The 18,222-nt window shown below is 43.9% G+C and overlaps 3 non-coding genes across 3 annotated transcripts; all 3 read right to left on the bottom strand.

Annotated features, from left to right (window-relative positions):
* Nucleotides 1-2,540: 2,540 nt before the first annotated feature.
* On the bottom strand, nt 2,541-2,622 carry TRNAL-UAA (transfer RNA leucine (anticodon UAA)). Its single transcript has one exon. It is a non-coding gene; the product is annotated as a tRNA-Leu (tRNA).
* Nucleotides 2,623-3,500: 878 nt separating this feature from the next.
* Nucleotides 3,501-3,583, bottom strand: TRNAL-UAA (transfer RNA leucine (anticodon UAA)). Its single transcript has one exon. It is a non-coding gene; the product is annotated as a tRNA-Leu (tRNA).
* Nucleotides 3,584-4,460: 877 nt separating this feature from the next.
* Nucleotides 4,461-4,543, bottom strand: TRNAL-UAA (transfer RNA leucine (anticodon UAA)). Its single transcript has one exon. It is a non-coding gene; the product is annotated as a tRNA-Leu (tRNA).
* Nucleotides 4,544-18,222: the final 13,679 nt, after the last annotated feature.

Raw genomic sequence — 18,222 nt, 5'->3', positions numbered from 1 at the left:
CCCCTTATCAGTGGCAGGTAGAATTAACCTAATTAAAATGGTAGTGCTACCTAAATTGCTATATGTCTTGGAGCACGCGGACACAATGGTTCCTAAAAAGTTCTTTCATTTGGTCAACTCTATATTTACTCCATTTATCTGGGGAAAGAATAGACATAAGCTCAAAATAGACACTCTGCAGAGGCCCAAACAGAGGGGGGGTGCGGCCCTACCGGATGTGTTTTTATACTATTTGGCAGGTCAACTTAGATATATTAGGCTGTGGATGTTGGATGATCCATTGCCCAATGCCGAACATCATTTAGCACATTTTCTCAGAGTACCTAACTTATGGCCCGTTCTAGAACCACATGATTTTAGCCCTAAGCATACGTTACCGTTGATTAAACTGGCGAAGCAGGTGTGGGCTCATGCAAAATCACTGCTGAAATTTAAGGATACGGTAGCGGAGTTGCCGTTGTGGTCCAACCATGGATTACCTCACTTTTTGGGATTGCAGGATCAGGCATTTTGGGAGGGTTTAGAGGTGACACAACTGATGCATTTGAGTACTGGAGATGGACACGCGTTATCAGCAAGGGAGATACAAGATACATTCCAGGTGCCAGAGAGGGATACATTTAGATGTGTACAGCTGCACCATGCTCTCAGGGCCCAATTCAGACACGCTCAGACTTTGATATCTTCCCTACCCCTTATAGGGGTGCTTCGAACACAAGGCCCGCGGGGCCTGATATCAGTAGTTTACACGTTCCTGCTGTCTCAAAGGTTAGCACATGCGGGATGTGCGGTGGAACTAAGATGGAAGGGGCTGATTCCGAACCTGACTGAGGGGGATTGGCTTGATGCAATGTCTTCACACCTTGCGGTTTCACCAGCGGCTAATAATAAAATGACGCAGCTATATATCATCCATAGATGTTATATAACTCCTACCAGGCTATTGCATATGGGCAGATCTTCCTCGGCTAGTTGTAAAAGATGCCAGCATGATCGGGCAGACTTTGACCACATGGTGTGGCACTGCCCGGTAATAGCTAAATTCTGGAGAGAGGTCACAGATTTTCTCTCATCAGTAACAGGTAAACGAGTCCCCTGTGAGCCTGGGCTATGTTTGTTGGGTCTGATCCCACCAAACTCCTGGTCACACTATGAAGGTATATTTTTACGGGAGACCCTGTTCATGGCCAGGAAGGCTATTGCACTTCGTTGGATGGGAGATCTTCACCCAACGGTTCCACAATGGAAATCACTGCTCAACTCAGTAATACCTTACGCTAATCTAGTATACAAACATAGGGGATGTCCGTATAAATTTCTGGAAGTGTGGGGTAGTTGGTGCTCTCTTGCATCATTTAATGTAGGTGACCTCAGGTCCTCCCTAAACAGTCTTGGGGTTTAATTGAGTAAGCAGGGACGGGGTAGCGGGCCCCAATTGGGGGGGGGGAGGTTCGATAGGGGGTTGGACGAGATCAGTCCTGGATTGTACAAGTATGTATAACAGGGTTGTATATATTTGCATTGCTTTTGTTCCTATAAATGTAATGGGTATGCTCAGTAGCATACCGGAAAAGGATGTACCACATCTTATTCTCATTGTGTAACGGAGATCGAGTTTGTTGTTTGTATGGTTATGTTACATTGAAATAATGGGTTTCTTGCATGTCACCCAAAATATTATGTTTATCATACCTTGTGCACTGTGTATTTTCAATAAAATGAGTTTAAAAAAAATATTATAGGTTTTTCACTTTTTGGATACGCAAAAGAGCCTCTCTTAAGGGAGCAATTCACACAACACAAACAAGGAAAACATCCCTTCTTTTGAGGAATAATGGAAGATTGAGATTTCTATCCTACCCGTGCCCATACCAACTGAAAATCGGCAGTATTTTTGTATTGCCCTGAAAAGTCGTGTATGACATTTCGAGGTCTTCTAGGACTGTATCCAATATCTTTTAACCTCTTTAACACCAACACAACATAAGTGAATTCAATGGGACAGCAACATATATGGATATGGGTTAACGGCTCATAGACGGGGGTAAGAATACCCCGGTTTAAAAACACACATTACTGTGGAACTATTTATGCTTTTTAAAATTACAACGAACCGCACAAGCACTGTACAACAAACTGTGTGGGCACGGTAGCAGATATATAACATGATCAGAGTTACAAGTGAAATAATGTTCAATATTATAGGTTTTTCACTTTTTGGATACGCAATAGAGCCTCTCTTAATCGTTAGGGAGCAATTCACACAACACAAACAAGGAAAACATCCCTTCTTTTGAGGAATAATGGAAGATTGAGATTTCTATCCTACCCGTGCCCATATCTTACTTACTTATATTTTAGAATACAAGAACGTCGAAAGCAACAGAGGAGCTTTTAATTCTGGTATCAACCCCACAGTTAAAGAATTCAATATTGGTTTCTTACAGAAGAAAGACTATGATAAAATGCAATAGTAATCTTTTCTCTTTTTCAATGACTGCTCTTTTTTTTAGTAAACTCCGTAGACTCCAAGGTTAAAATGCCAGAGTGGGGTTTGAACCCACGTGGATACATATCCATTGGATCTTAAGTCCAACACCTTAACCACTCGGCCATCCTGGTGTAGTCTGTAAGTGAGAGAGTGTACAGGTGAGCGGCAGTTCAAGAGAGCCGGATGAATTTGGAAAACAATAAAGAACATCCTATTTTGAGCACGAATTCAAGCGGTATGAACTGTAGAATATTGTGGAATTATCTCACTATGCACCATGATCTGGCTTTTTATGAGGTCGGGCTAGTCAGAAGCCAAAACTCATATGGATACCAACTGAAAATCGGCAGTTTTTTTGTATTGCCCTGAAAAGTCGTGTATGACGTTTTCAGGTCTTCTAGGACTGTATCCAATATCTTTTAACCTCTTTAACACCAACACAACATAAGTGAATTCAATGGGACAGCATCATATATGGATATGGGTTAACGGCTCATAGACGGGGGTAAGAATACCCCGGTTTAAAAACACACATTACTGTGGAACTATTTATGCTTTTTAAAATTACAACGAACCGCACAAGCACTGTACAACAAACTGTGTGGGCACGGTAGCAGATATATAACATGATCAGAGTTACAAGTGAAATAATGTTCAATATTATAAGTTTTTCACTTTTTGGATACGCAAAAGAGCCTCTCTTAATCGTTAGGGAGCAATTCACACAACACAAACAAGGAAAACATCCCTTCTTTTGAGGAATAATGGAAGATTGAGATTTCTATCCTACCCGTGACCATATCTTACTTCACCAATTTATATTTTAGAATACAAGAACGTCGAAAGCAACAGAGGAGCTTTTAATTCTGGTATCAACCCCACAGTTAAAGAATTCAATATTGGTTTCTTACAGAAGAAAGACTATGATAAAATGCAATAGTAATCTTTTCTCTTATTCAATGACTGCTCTTTTTTTAGTAAACTTTGTAGACTCCAAGGTTAAAATGCATACCAGGAGTGGGGTTTGAACCCACACGGATACATATCCATTGGATCTTAAGCCCAACGCCTTAACCACTCGGCCACCCTGGTGTAGTATGCAAGTGAGAGAGTGTACAGGTGAGCGGCAGTTCAGGAGAGCCTGATGAATTTGGAAAACAATAAAGAACATCCTATTTTGAGCACGAATTCAAGCGGTATGAACTGTAGAATATTGTGGAATTATCTCACTATGCACCATGATCTGGCTTTTTATGAGGTCGGGCTAGTCAGAGGCCAAAACTCATATGGATACCAACTGAAAATCGGCAGTATTTTTGTATTGCCCTGAAAAGTCGTGTATGACATTTTCAGGTCTTCTAGGACTGTATCCAATATCTTTTAACCTCTTTAACACCAACACAACATAAGTGAATTCAATCTGACAGCAACATATATGGATATGGGTTAACGGCTCATAGACGGGGGTAAGAATACCCCGGTTTAAAAACACACATTACTGTGGAACTATTTATGCTTTTTAAAATTACAACGAACCGCACAAGCACTGTACTACAAACTGTGTGGGCACGGTAGCAGATATATAACATGATCAGAGTTACAAGTGAAATAATGTTCAATATTATAGGTTTTTCACTTTTTGGTTACGCAAAAGAGCCTCTCTTAATCGTTAGGGAGCAATTCACACAACACAAACAAGGAAAACATCCATTCTTTTGAGGAATAATGGAAGATTGAGATTTCTATCCTACCCGTGCCCATATCTTACTTCACCAATTTATATTTTAGAATACAAGAACGTCGAAAGCAACAGAGGAGCTTTTAATTCTGGTATCAACCCCACAGTTAAAGAATTCAATATTGGTTTCTTACAGAAGAAAGACTATGATAAAATGCAATAGTAATCTTTTCTCTTATTCAATGACTGCTCTTTTTTAGTAAACTCCGTAGACTCCAAGGTTAAAATGCATACCAGGAGTGGGGTTTGAACCCACGTGGATACATATCCATTGGATCTTAAGTCCAACGCCTTAACCACTCGGCCATCCTGGTGTAGTCTGCAAGTGAGAGAGGGCACAGGTGAGCGGCAGTTCAAGAGAGCCTGATGAATTTGGAAAACAATAAAGAACATCCTATTTTGAGCACGAATTCAAGCGGTATGAACTGTAGAATATTGTGGAATTATCTCACTATGCACCATGATCTGGCTTTTTATGAGGTCGGGCTAGTCAGAGGCCAAAACTCATATGGATACCAACTGAAAATCGGCAGTATTTTTGTATTGCCCTGAAAAGTCGTGTATGACATTTCGAGGTCTTCTAGGACTGTATCCAATATCTTTTAACCTCTTTAACACCAACACAACATAAGTGAATTCAATCTGACAGCAACATATATGGATATGGGTTAACGGCTCATAGACGGGGGTAAGAATACCCCGGTTTAAAAACACACATTACTGTGGAACTATTTATGCTTTTTAAAATTACAACGAACCGCACAAGCACTGTACTACAAACTGTGTGGGCACGGTAGCAGATATATAACATGATCAGAGTTACAAGTGAAATAATGTTCAATATTATAGGTTTTTCACTTTTTGGATACGCAAAAGAGCCTCTCTTAATCGTTAGGGAGCAATTCACACAACACAAACAAGGAAAACATCCCTTCTTTTGAGGAATAATGGAAGATTGAGATTTCTATCCTACCCGTGACCATATCTTACTTCACCAATTTATATTTTAGAATACAAGAACGTCGAAAGCAACAGAGGAGCTTTTAATTCTGGTATCAACCCCACAGTTAAAGAATTCAATATTGGTTTCTTACAGAAGAAAGACTATGATAAAATGCAATAGTAATCTTTTCTCTTATTCAATGACTTCTCTTTTTTTAGTAAACTTTGTAGACTCCAAGGTTAAAATACATACCAGGAGTGGGGTTTGAATACACGCGGATACATATCGATTGGATCTTAAGCCCAACGCCTTAACCACTCGGCCACCCTGGTGTAGTATGCAAGTGAGAGAGTGTACAGGTGAGCGGCAGTTCAGGAGAGCCTGATGAATTTGGAAAACAATGAAGAACATCCTATTTTGAGCACGAATTCAAGCGGTATGAACTGTAGAATATTGTGGAATTATCTCACTATGCACCATGATCTGGCTTTTTATGAGGTCGGACTAGTCAGAGGCCAAAACTCATATGGATACCAACTGAAAATCTGCAGTTTTTTTGTATTGCCCTGAAAAGTCGTGTATGACGTTTTCAGGTCTTCTAGGACTGTATCCAATATCTTTTAACCTCTTTAACACCAACACAACATAAGTGAATTCAATGGGACAGCAACATATATGGATATGGGTTAACGGCTCATAGACGGGGGTAAGAATACCCCGGTTTAAAAACACACATTACTGTGGAACTATTTATGCTTTTTAAAATTACAACGAACCGCACAAGCACTGTACAACAAACTGTGTGGGCATTGTAGCAGATATATAACGTGATCAGAGTTACAAGTGAATTAATGTTCAATATTATAGGTTTTTCACTTTTTGGATATGTGAAAGAGCCTCTTTTAATCGTTATGGAGCAATTCACACAACCCAAACGAGGAAAACATCCCTTCTTTTGAGGAATAATGGAAGATTGATATTTCTATCCTACCCGTGCCCATATCTTACTTCACCAATTTATATTTTAGAATACAAGAACGTCGAAAGCAACAGAGGAGCTTTTAATTCTGGTATCAACCCCACAGTTAAAGAATTCAATATTGGTTTCTTACAGAAGAAAGACTATGATAAAATGCAATAGTAATCTTTTCTCTTATTCAATGACTGCTTTTTTTTAGTAAACTTTGTAGACTCCAAGGTTAAAATTCATACCAGGAGTGGGGTTCGAACCCACGTGGCCATCCTGGTGTAGTATGCAAGTGAGAGAGTGTACAGGTGAGCGGCAGTTCAAAAGAGCCTGATGAATTTGGAAAACAATAAAGAACATCCTATTTTGAGCACGAATTCAAGCGGTATGAACTGTAGAATATTGTGGAATTATCTCACTATGCACCATGATCTGGCTTTTTATGAGGTCGGGCTAGTCAGAGGCCAAAACTCATATGGATACCAACTGAAAATCGGCAGTATTTTTGTATTGCCCTGAAAAGTCGTGTATGACATTTCGAGGTCTTCTAGGACTGTATCCAATATCTTTTAACCTGTTTAACACCAACACAATATAAGTGAATTCAATGTAACAGCAACATATATGGATATGGGTTAACGGCTCATAGACGGGGGTAAGAATACCCCGGTTTAAAAACACACATTACTGTGGAACTATTTATGCTTTTTAAAATTACAACGAACCGCACAAGCACTGTACTACAAACTGTGTGGGCACGGTAGCAGATATATAACATGATCAGAGTTACAAGTGAAATAATGTTCAATATTATAGGTTTTTCGGGGGGCGTGGCCAGGCACTGATGTGAGCGGTCGCACGGAACTTCGGCTCTGACCAGAGACCCCTATTATTTATCCTGGGAAGGAATTACTGTTGCCACCATTTCTTATAACTTGCGGAGGAAGGGTAAGAGACCCCCGAGGAGCAAAATGGGTCCGTCAAAAGCGGCAGGAGCTGCGGAGAAGTTGAAGGAGTTTGCCCGAGGTGCGGTCCAAGATGGCGGCCGCGGCGAGTCCTCACAGCATGGAGCAGAGGGGCCGGCAAAAGCTCCTGGAGGGCAGTCGGAGTTATGCCCTGCGGCTGAGGTAACAGCACAGCCTGGCCTGACATTGCAGCAAGTATCGGAGACGCTGCTGGCGGCGATATTAGAGACCAAGACCTCGGTCACAACAAAAATAGAGGAGGTTAAGGTGGATGTGGGTCTCCTGAGGCAGGATTTGCACAACTTGAGGGACCGAGTCGAGCATGCTGAAACCAGGTTGTCCGACCTGGAGGACCGTACAGCTAATATACCCCGCACTCTTCGAGACCTCTCTGGCAAGGTGGATTTATGGCGCCAGAAAGCGGATGATTTGGAGAACAGGCTGAGGAGGAACAACCTTCGAATCATAGGCCTACCAGAACGAGCAGAAGGATCCCGTCCGGACGAGTTTACAGAGAAATGGCTGAAAGATATGTTTCCAGATACCGTGTTTTCGCAGGCTTTTGCAGTGGAAAGAGCGCACAGGGTTCCGGCGAGGCCGCCACCCCCTGGAGCGAACCCTCGACCATTCCTGGCGAGATTGTTAAATTGTAAGGACCGGGATCTGGTCCTGCAGGCAGCCAGACGCAAGGGGGCCATTAAAGTGGACAACGTCACGGTGTCGATTTTCCCCGATTTCTCTCCGGAACTACAACGTCAACGTGCATTGTTTGTGATGATTAAACGAAAGCTGCGAGACCGACAAATTCCATATTCTATGGCTTATCCGGCCCGCTTGAGAGTCGTCGATGGAGATCGAGCAGTATTTTTTGCCAACCCAGAGGAGGCGGATGAATGGTTGCTGAGGAATATGAGGTCGCCTAGAAGATGAAGGATTTCTTGGGGACTTAAGCGCTGGCATGGTGAATATGTATCCTGAACGGACTTTTGCTGTCTTGCATGTGGGGAGAGGTTATACTTGGGGGAGACATTGTTTAAAGTTTCCTATCATAATGCTTTATCTTCCTGTATTATGCCTATAAGGGGGGTCGGAGTTCAGAATCGTTCCAGATCATATATTATTCCTGCTACGATATGTGATTGTAGTAGGTTACCGAAGTGTTAATAGGGGATTCTGACCAACGGGTGGTTGTTCCTCTTATTCTGTGGCACAGTAAAGCACATTACAGGGGGGAACTTGTTGGAGTACGCAGCCTGATTTGTGATTCCACTGTGTATATTCCTTAGCGGTGGAAGCTACCCCCTGCATATATAGTATATAGCTATTGAGCTCCTGTTGAGCTCCTGATGGCTAACTGGGTTTTTATGTGGTTCATGTTTTTGATCTCTGTTTTACACTATGTCAGACAACGAGTACCTTACATTTTAAGAGCTGCATATCAGGGAACGGCACTACCTATGGAAAGGGGGAGGGGGGAGAGGGAAGGGCTGTTATCGGTACATAGAGAGTGTTCTAAGTATGGCGTCACTTAAGTTCTTGTCCTGGAATGTGAGGGGCATGGGGACTCCAAGGAAACGGAATATGATTTTTTCTGTGCTCAAGAATGTGAACCCACATATAATCTGTCTTCAGGAGACGCATCTGACAGCAGACACAGTACAGTTTCTATGTAAGCCCTGGATTCAGTGGAGTAGACACTCTGTTAGAACTTCTGCCTCTAGAGGGGTATCTCTATTAATACATAGAACTCTTAGGTGGGAAGTGATGCATACCAGAATTGATCCTGAGGGGAGATACGTATTTGTGCATGCCAACATTAACTCCACACCTTATGTCGTAATGGGGATATATAACCCACCGCCAGGGTCTCTGGCACTACTTAGGGAGGCTGTTTCCTTTGCTTCCGCATATCAAGAAGCCAGAGTGATCCTCCTAGGAGACATGAACCTTATAATGGATCAGTCTATTGATCGGTTCCTGTTGAGGGGAGAGGGTGACGTAAGACAAGGGGTCTCCCCATTAGCCTCATTAATGGAGGAGATAGGCTGGGTAGATCTATGGAGAGTTAGTCATATGGGACTTCGTGAATTCACATGTCACACACCACAATTTGATGCATTGTCTCGTATAGATTATATTTTTGGCACGCCCTCTGTATATAACTCTATGGAAAGCATTGAACATCTTCCCAGAGCAATTTCTGATCACAGTCCGATTCTTCTGCAAATGTCATTACCGGAAGTGGGTAGGAGGGGGGCCCTTAAAATTCACCCGTTTTGGCTCCAATTAATCAAACCGAATGATAGGATCCCAGATCAGCTAGATGTCTTTCTCGAAGCACATAGGCAGGAGCAGAATGGGATACGCTGAAAGCGTATTTGAGAGGCTGCCTGAAATCATCAATATCATTTGTTAAGCGCTCCTCGGCCCAAAGGGAAAGGGATTTGGCGGGAAAGTGTGGAGAATTGGAGGCCGTGTTTGTGGGTGATCCCTCCCCACAAAACAGGGAGGCTTGGCTCTCGGTGGGGAGGGATTATCTTCTAGTACTGCAGGAGAAGGCGGAACGTAGAATCTTCTTCACTGGCCAATCCTTTTTTGAATTGGGTAACCAATCCGGCAAACTCTTGGCTCATGTGGTGAGACAGAATACCTTGTCTCCTCCAGTGTTGAACATTCGAAACGCTCAGAATATTTTGGTCCATACCTCCCAGGAGATAGTGGCTCAATTTGCAGACTTCTATAGGGACTTATATACGTCTAGGGCTGGGCACTCAAGGGAAGAGTTGGGGAAATATTTGGATGACATGCAGTTTCCACAGTTGACGGAGGAGGGTTGTGAGTTACTAGAGTCCCCCTTCACAGTAGAGGAGATTTCTGAGTGTATATTGGATATGACTAAAGGTAAGGCCTCGGGCCCGGATGGGATTCCTCTGGAAGTATATATTCAATACATTGAGGTTATGTCAGCCCAACTTCTTTCTCTATTTGAGGCGTGCTTATTGGCGGGGGACCTGGCGGATTCTATGAAAGAAGCTACCATAGTAGTTATTCTGAAACCAGGCAAGAACCCAGAGGATTGTGGTTCTTACCGTCCCATATCATGCTTAACATAGACTATAAGATACTGACTAAATTAATGGCCAATAGACTAGCGCGGGTCATCAATGATGTCATACACTCTGATCAGACCGGTTTTATACCAGGGAAATCCACTTCGGATAGTATTCGTAGAGCTCAGGTGGTTACTCAGATGGGGTGGTGGGAGCAGCAGGATTGGGCGCTGGCATCCTTGGATGCTGCCAAGACATTTGACTCTGTAGAGTGGACATACCTATGTGGGGTCCTCAGGAAATTTGGGTTTGGAACTACCTTTATCAAATGGATTACGATCATATATAAAGAGCCTCGAGCATCGGTAGTGGTTAATGGGATTTTGTCCCCCTCCTTTTTGCTTCATAGGGGTACGAGACAGGGGTGCCCATTGTCCCCATTATTGTTCGCACTGGCTATAGAGCCCCTGGCTATAGGGATTCGAAAAGATAGGGCCTTTCAGGGAATTCGTATCGGACCGCGGGAAGACCGCATAGGACTGTACGCTGACGATATGCTGCTGTTCCTGGCCAACCCGAATGCCTCATTACCCAGGGCTATGAGATTGATGGAGGTGTTTAGCAGTTTTTCGGGCCTGCATGTTAACTGGAGTAAGTCCTATCTCATGCCTCTCCATTCTAACAATTGTGGGTGGGGTTCACATTTTCAGGGTCTACAAGTGGTGCATAGTTTTAAATACCTGGGAGTTTGGATATCTAGGGATAGTTCACACTCCTACGATATTAATGTGTACACTCTACTATCATATTTGAAAGATACATTTGCAGTCTGGAAGTCACTCCCCTTATCAGTGGCAGGTAGAATTAACCTAATTAAAATGGTAGTGCTACCTAAATTGCTATATGTCTTGGAGCACGCGGACACAATGGTTCCTAAAAAGTTCTTTCATTTGGTCAACTCTATATTTACTCCATTTATCTGGGGAAAGAATAGACATAAGCTCAAAATAGACACTCTGCAGAGGCCCAAACAGAGGGGGGGTGCGGCCCTACCGGATGTGTTTTTATACTATTTGGCAGGTCAACTTAGATATATTAGGCTGTGGATGTTGGATGATCCATTGCCCAATGCCGAACATCATTTAGCACATTTTCTCAGAGTACCTAACTTATGGCCCGTTCTAGAACCACATGATTTTAGCCCTAAGCATACGTTACCGTTGATTAAACTGGCGAAGCAGCTGTGGGCTCATGCAAAATCACTGCTGAAATTTAAGGATACGGTAGCGGAGTTGCCGTTGTGGTCCAACCATGGATTACCTCACTTTTTGGGATTGCAGGATCAGGCATTTTGGGAGGGTTTAGAGGTGACACAACTGATGCATTTGAGTACTGGAGATGGACACGCGTTATCAGCAAGGGAGATACAAGATACATTCCAGGTGCCAGAGAGGGATACATTTAGATGTGTACAGCTGCACCATGCTCTCAGGGCCCAATTCAGACACGCTCAGACTTTGATATCTTCCCTACCCCTTATAGGGGTGCTTCGAACACAAGGCCCGCGGGGCCTGATATCAGTAGTTTACACGTTCCTGCTGTCTCAAAGGTTAGCACATGCGGGATGTGCGGTGGAACTCAGATGGAAGGGGCTGATTCCGAACCTGACTGAGGGGGATTGGCTTGATGCAATGTCTTCACACCTTGCGGTTTCACCAGCGGCTAATAATAAAATGACGCAGCTATATATCATCCATAGATGTTATATAACTCCTACCAGGCTATTGCATATGGGCAGATCTTCCTCGGCTAGTTGTAAAAGATGCCAGCATGATCGGGCAGACTTTGACCACATGGTGTGGCACTGCCCGGTAATAGCTAAATTCTGGAGAGAGGTCACAGATTTTCTCTCATCAGTAACAGGTAAACGAGTCCCCTGTGAGCCTGGGCTATGTTTGTTGGGTCTGATCCCACCAAACTCCTGGTCACACTATGAAGGTATATTTTTACGGGAGACCCTGTTCATGGCCAGGAAGGCTATTGCACTTCGTTGGATGGGAGATCTTCACCCAACGGTTCCACAATGGAAATCACTGCTCAACTCAGTAATACCTTACGCTAATCTAGTATACAAACATAGGGGATGTCCGTATAAATTTCTGGAAGTGTGGGGTAGTTGGTGCTCTCTTGCATCATTTAATGTAGGTGACCTCAGGTCCTCCCTAAACAGTCTTGGGGTTTAATTGAGTAAGCAGGGACGGGGTAGCGGGCCCCAATTGGGGGGGGGGGGAGGTTCGATAGGGGGTTGGACGAGATCAGTCCTGGATTGTACAAGTATGTATAACAGGGTTGTATATATTTGCATTGCTTTTGTTCCTATAAATGTAATGGGTATGCTCAGTAGCATACCGGAAAAGGATGTCCCACATCTTATTCTCATTGTGTAACGGAGATCGAGTTTGTTGTTTGTATGGTTATGTTACATTGAAATAATGGGTTTCTTGCATGTCACCCAAAATATTATGTTTATCATACCTTGTGCACTGTGTATTTTCAATAAAATGAGTTTAAAAAAAATATTATAGGTTTTTCACTTTTTGGATACGCAAAAGAGCCTCTCTTAATCGTTAGGGAGCAATTCACACAACACAAACAAGGAAAACATCCCTTCTTTTGAGGAATAATGGAAGATTGATATTTCTATCCTACCCGTGCCCATATCTTACTTCACCAATTTATATTTTAGAATACAAGAACGTCGAAAGCAACAGAGGAGCTTTTAATTCTGGTATCAACCCCACAGTTAAAGAATTCAATATTGGTTTCTTACAGAAGAAAGACTATGATAAAATGCAATAGTAATCTTTTCTCTTATTCAATGACTGCTTTTTTTTAGTAAACTTTGTAGACTCCAAGGTTAAAATTCATACCAGGAGTGGGGTTCGAACCCACGTGGCCATCCTGGTGTAGTATGCAAGTGAGAGAGTGTACAGGTGAGCGGCAGTTCAAAAGAGCCTGATGAATTTGGAAAACAATAAAGAACATCCTATTTTGAGCACGAATTCAAGCGGTATGAACTGTAGAATATTGTGGAATTATCTCACTATGCACCATGATCTGGCTTTTTATGAGGTCGGGCTAGTCAGAGGCCAAAACTCATATGGATACCAACTGAAAATCGGCAGTATTTTTGTATTGCCCTGAAAAGTCGTGTATGACATTTCGAGGTCTTCTAGGACTGTATCCAATATCTTTTAACCTGTTTAACACCAACACAATATAAGTGAATTCAATGTAACAGCAACATATATGGATATGGGTTAACGGCTCATAGACGGGGGTAAGAATACCCCGGTTTAAAAACACACATTACTGTGGAACTATTTATGCTTTTTAAAATTACAACGAACCGCACAAGCACTGTACTACAAACTGTGTGGGCACGGTAGCAGATATATAACATGATCAGAGTTACAAGTGAAATAATGTTCAATATTATAGGTTTTTCGGGGGGCGTGGCCAGGCACTGATGTGAGCGGTCGCACGGAACTTCGGCTCTGACCAGAGACCCCTATTATTTATCCTGGGAAGGAATTACTGTTGCCACCATTTCTTATAACTTGCGGAGGAAGGGTAAGAGACCCCCGAGGAGCAAAATGGGTCCGTCAAAAGCGGCAGGAGCTGCGGAGAAGTTGAAGGAGTTTGCCCGAGGTGCGGTCCAAGATGGCGGCCGCGGCGAGTCCTCACAGCATGGAGCAGAGGGGCCGGCAAAAGCTCCTGGAGGGCAGTCGGAGTTATGCCCTGCGGCTGAGGTAACAGCACAGCCTGGCCTGACATTGCAGCAAGTATCGGAGACGCTGCTGGCGGCGATATTAGAGACCAAGACCTCGGTCACAACAAAAATAGAGGAGGTTAAGGTGGATGTGGGTCTCCTGAGGCAGGATTTGCACAACTTGAGGGACCGAGTCGAGCATGCTGAAACCAGGTTGTCCGACCTGGAGGACCGTACAGCTAATATACCCCGCACTCTTCGAGACCTCTCTGGCAAGGTGGATTTATGGCGCCAGAAAGCGGATGATTTGGAGAACAGGCTGAGGAGGAACAACCTTCGAATCATAGGCCTACCAGAACGAGCAGAAGGATCCCGTCCGGACGAGTTTACAGAGAAATGGCTGAAAGATATGTTTCCAGATACCGTGTTTTCGCAGGCTTTTGCAGTGGAAAGAGCGCACAGGGTTCCGGCGAGGCCGCCACCCCCTGGAGCGAACCCTCGACCATTCCTGGCGAGATTGTTAAATTGTAAGGACCGGGATCTGGTCCTGCAGGCAGCCAGACGCAAGGGGGCCATTAAAGTGGACAACGTCACGGTGTCGATTTTCCCCGATTTCTCTCCGGAACTACAACGTCAACGTGCATTGTTTGTGATGATTAAACGAAAGCTGCGAGACCGACAAATTCCATATTCTATGGCTTATCCGGCCCGCTTGAGAGTCGTCGATGGAGATCGAGCAGTATTTTTTGCCAACCCAGAGGAGGCGGATGAATGGTTGCTGAGGAATATGAGGTCGCCTAGAAGATGAAGGATTTCTTGGGGACTTAAGCGCTGGCATGGTGAATATGTATCCTGAACGGACTTTTGCTGTCTTGCATGTGGGGAGAGGTTATACTTGGGGGAGACATTGTTTAAAGTTTCCTATCATAATGCTTTATCTTCCTGTATTATGCCTATAAGGGGGGTCGGAGTTCAGAATCGTTCCAGATCATATATTATTCCTGCTACGATATGTGATTGTAGTAGGTTACCGAAGTGTTAATAGGGGATTCTGACCAACGGGTGGTTGTTCCTCTTATTCTGTGGCACAGTAAAGCACATTACAGGGGGGAACTTGTTGGAGTACGCAGCCTGATTTGTGATTCCACTGTGTATATTCCTTAGCGGTGGAAGCTACCCCCTGCATATATAGTATATAGCTATTGAGCTCCTGTTGAGCTCCTGATGGCTAACTGGGTTTTTATGTGGTTCATGTTTTTGATCTCTGTTTTACACTATGTCAGACAACGAGTACCTTACATTTTAAGAGCTGCATATCAGGGAACGGCACTACCTAGGGAAAGGGGGAGGGGGGAGAGGGAAGGGCTGTTATCGGTACATAGAGAGTGTTCTAAGTATGGCGTCACTTAAGTTCTTGTCCTGGAATGTGAGGGGCATGGGGACTCCAAGGAAACGGAATATGATTTTTTCTGTGCTCAAGAATGTGAACCCACATATAATCTGTCTTCAGGAGACGCATCTGACAGCAGACACAGTACAGTTTCTATGTAAGCCCTGGATTCAGTGGAGTAGACACTCTGTTAGAACTTCTGCCTCTAGAGGGGTATCTCTATTAATACATAGAACTCTTAGGTGGGAAGTGATGCATACCAGAATTGATCCTGAGGGGAGATACGTATTTGTGCATGCCAACATTAACTCCACACCTTATGTCGTAATGGGGATATATAACCCACCGCCAGGGTCTCTGGCACTACTTAGGGAGGCTGTTTCCTTTGCTTCCGCATATCAAGAAGCCAGAGTGATCCTCCTAGGAGACATGAACCTTATAATGGATCAGTCTATTGATCGGTTCCTGTTGAGGGGAGAGGGTGACGTAAGACAAGGGGTCTCCCCATTAGCCTCATTAATGGAGGAGATAGGCTGGGTAGATCTATGGAGAGTTAGTCATATGGGACTTCGTGAATTCACATGTCACACACCACAATTTGATGCATTGTCTCGTATAGATTATATTTTTGGCACGCCCTCTGTATATAACTCTATGGAAAGCATTGAACATCTTCCCAGAGCAATTTCTGATCACAGTCCGATTCTTCTGCAAATGTCATTACCGGAGGTGGGTAGGAGGGGGGCCCTTAAAATTCACCCGTTTTGGCTCCAATTAATCAAACCGAATGATAGGATCCCAGATCAGCTAGATGTCTTTCTCGAAGCACATAGGCAGGAGCAGAATGGGATACGCTGAAAGCGTATTTGAGAGGCTGCCTGAAATCATCAATATCATTTGTTAAGCGCTCCTCGGCCCAAAGGGAAAGGGATTTGGCGGGAAAGTGTGGAGAATTGGAGGCCGTGTTTGTGGGTGATCCCTCCCCACAAAACAGGGAGGCTTGGCTCTCGGTGGGGAGGGATTATCTTCTAGTACTGCAGGAGAAGGCGGAACGTAGAATCTTCTTCACTGGCCAATCCTTTTTTGAATTGGGTAACCAATCCGGCAAACTCTTGGCTCATGTGGTGAGACAGAATACCTTGTCTCCTCCAGTGTTGAACATTCGAAACGCTCAGAATATTTTGGTCCATACCTCCCAGGAGATAGTGGCTCAATTTGCAGACTTCTATAGGGACTTATATACGTCTAGGGCTGGGCACTCAAGGGAAGAGTTGGGGAAATATTTGGATGACATGCAGTTTCCACAGTTGACGGAGGAGGGTTGTGAGTTACTAGAGTCCCCCTTCACAGTAGAGGAGATTTCTGAGTGTATATTGGATATGACTAAAGGTAAGGCCTCGGGCCCGGATGGGATTCCTCTGGAAGTATATATTCAATACATTGAGGTTATGTCAGCCCAACTTCTTTCTCTATTTGAGGCGTGCTTATTGGCGGGGGACCTGGCGGATTCTATGAAAGAAGCTACCATAGTAGTTATTCTGAAACCAGGCAAGAACCCAGAGGATTGTGGTTCTTACCGTCCCATATCATGCTTAACATAGACTATAAGATACTGACTAAATTAATGGCCAATAGACTAGCGCGGGTCATCAATGATGTCATACACTCTGATCAGACCGGTTTTATACCAGGGAAATCCACTTCGGATAGTATTCGTAGAGCTCAGGTGGTTACTCAGATGGGGTGGTGGGAGCAGCAGGATTGGGCGCTGGCATCCTTGGATGCTGCCAAGACATTTGACTCTGTAGAGTGGACATACCTATGTGGGGTCCTCAGGAAATTTGGGTTTGGAACTACCTTTATCAAATGGATTACGATCATATATAAAGAGCCTCGAGCATCGGTAGTGGTTAATGGGATTTTGTCCCCCTCCTTTTTGCTTCATAGGGGTACGAGACAGGGGTGCCCATTGTCCCCATTATTGTTCGCACTGGCTATAGAGCCCCTGGCTATAGGGATTCGAAAAGATAGGGCCTTTCAGGGAATTCGTATCGGACCGCGGGAAGACCGCATAGGACTGTACGCTGACGATATGCTGCTGTTCCTGGCCAACCCGAATGCCTCATTACCCAGGGCTATGAGATTGATGGAGGTGTTTAGCAGTTTTTCGGGCCTGCATGTTAACTGGAGTAAGTCCTATCTCATGCCTCTCCATTCTAACAATTGTGGGTGGGGTTCACATTTTCAGGGTCTACAAGTGGTGCATAGTTTTAAATACCTGGGAGTTTGGATATCTAGGGATAGTTCACACTCCTACGATATTAATGTGTACACTCTACTATCATATTTGAAAGATACATTTGCAGTCTGGAAGTCACTCCCCTTATCAGTGGCAGGTAGAATTAACCTAATTAAAATGGTAGTGCTACCTAAATTGCTATATGTCTTGGAGCACGCGGACACAATGGTTCCTAAAAAGTTCTTTCATTTGGTCAACTCTATATTTACTCCATTTATCTGGGGAAAGAATAGACATAAGCTCAAAATAGACACTCTGCAGAGGCCCAAACAGAGGGGGGGTGCGGCCCTACCGGATGTGTTTTTATACTATTTGGCAGGTCAACTTAGATATATTAGGCTGTGGATGTTGGATGATCCATTGCCCAATGCCGAACATCATTTAGCACATTTTCTCAGAGTACCTAACTTATGGCCCGTTCTAGAACCACATGATTTTAGCCCTAAGCATACGTTACCGTTGATTAAACTGGCGAAGCAGCTGTGGGCTCATGCAAAATCACTGCTGAAATTTAAGGATACGGTAGCGGAGTTGCCGTTGTGGTCCAACCATGGATTACCTCACTTTTTGGGATTGCAGGATCAGGCATTTTGGGAGGGTTTAGAGG

This window comes from Rhinoderma darwinii, chromosome 4 (assembly GCF_050947455.1).
Source record: "Rhinoderma darwinii isolate aRhiDar2 chromosome 4, aRhiDar2.hap1, whole genome shotgun sequence".
Lineage (NCBI taxonomy): Eukaryota > Metazoa > Chordata > Amphibia > Anura > Rhinodermatidae > Rhinoderma > Rhinoderma darwinii.
This window is presented reverse-complemented; position numbering and strand designations above follow the sequence as displayed.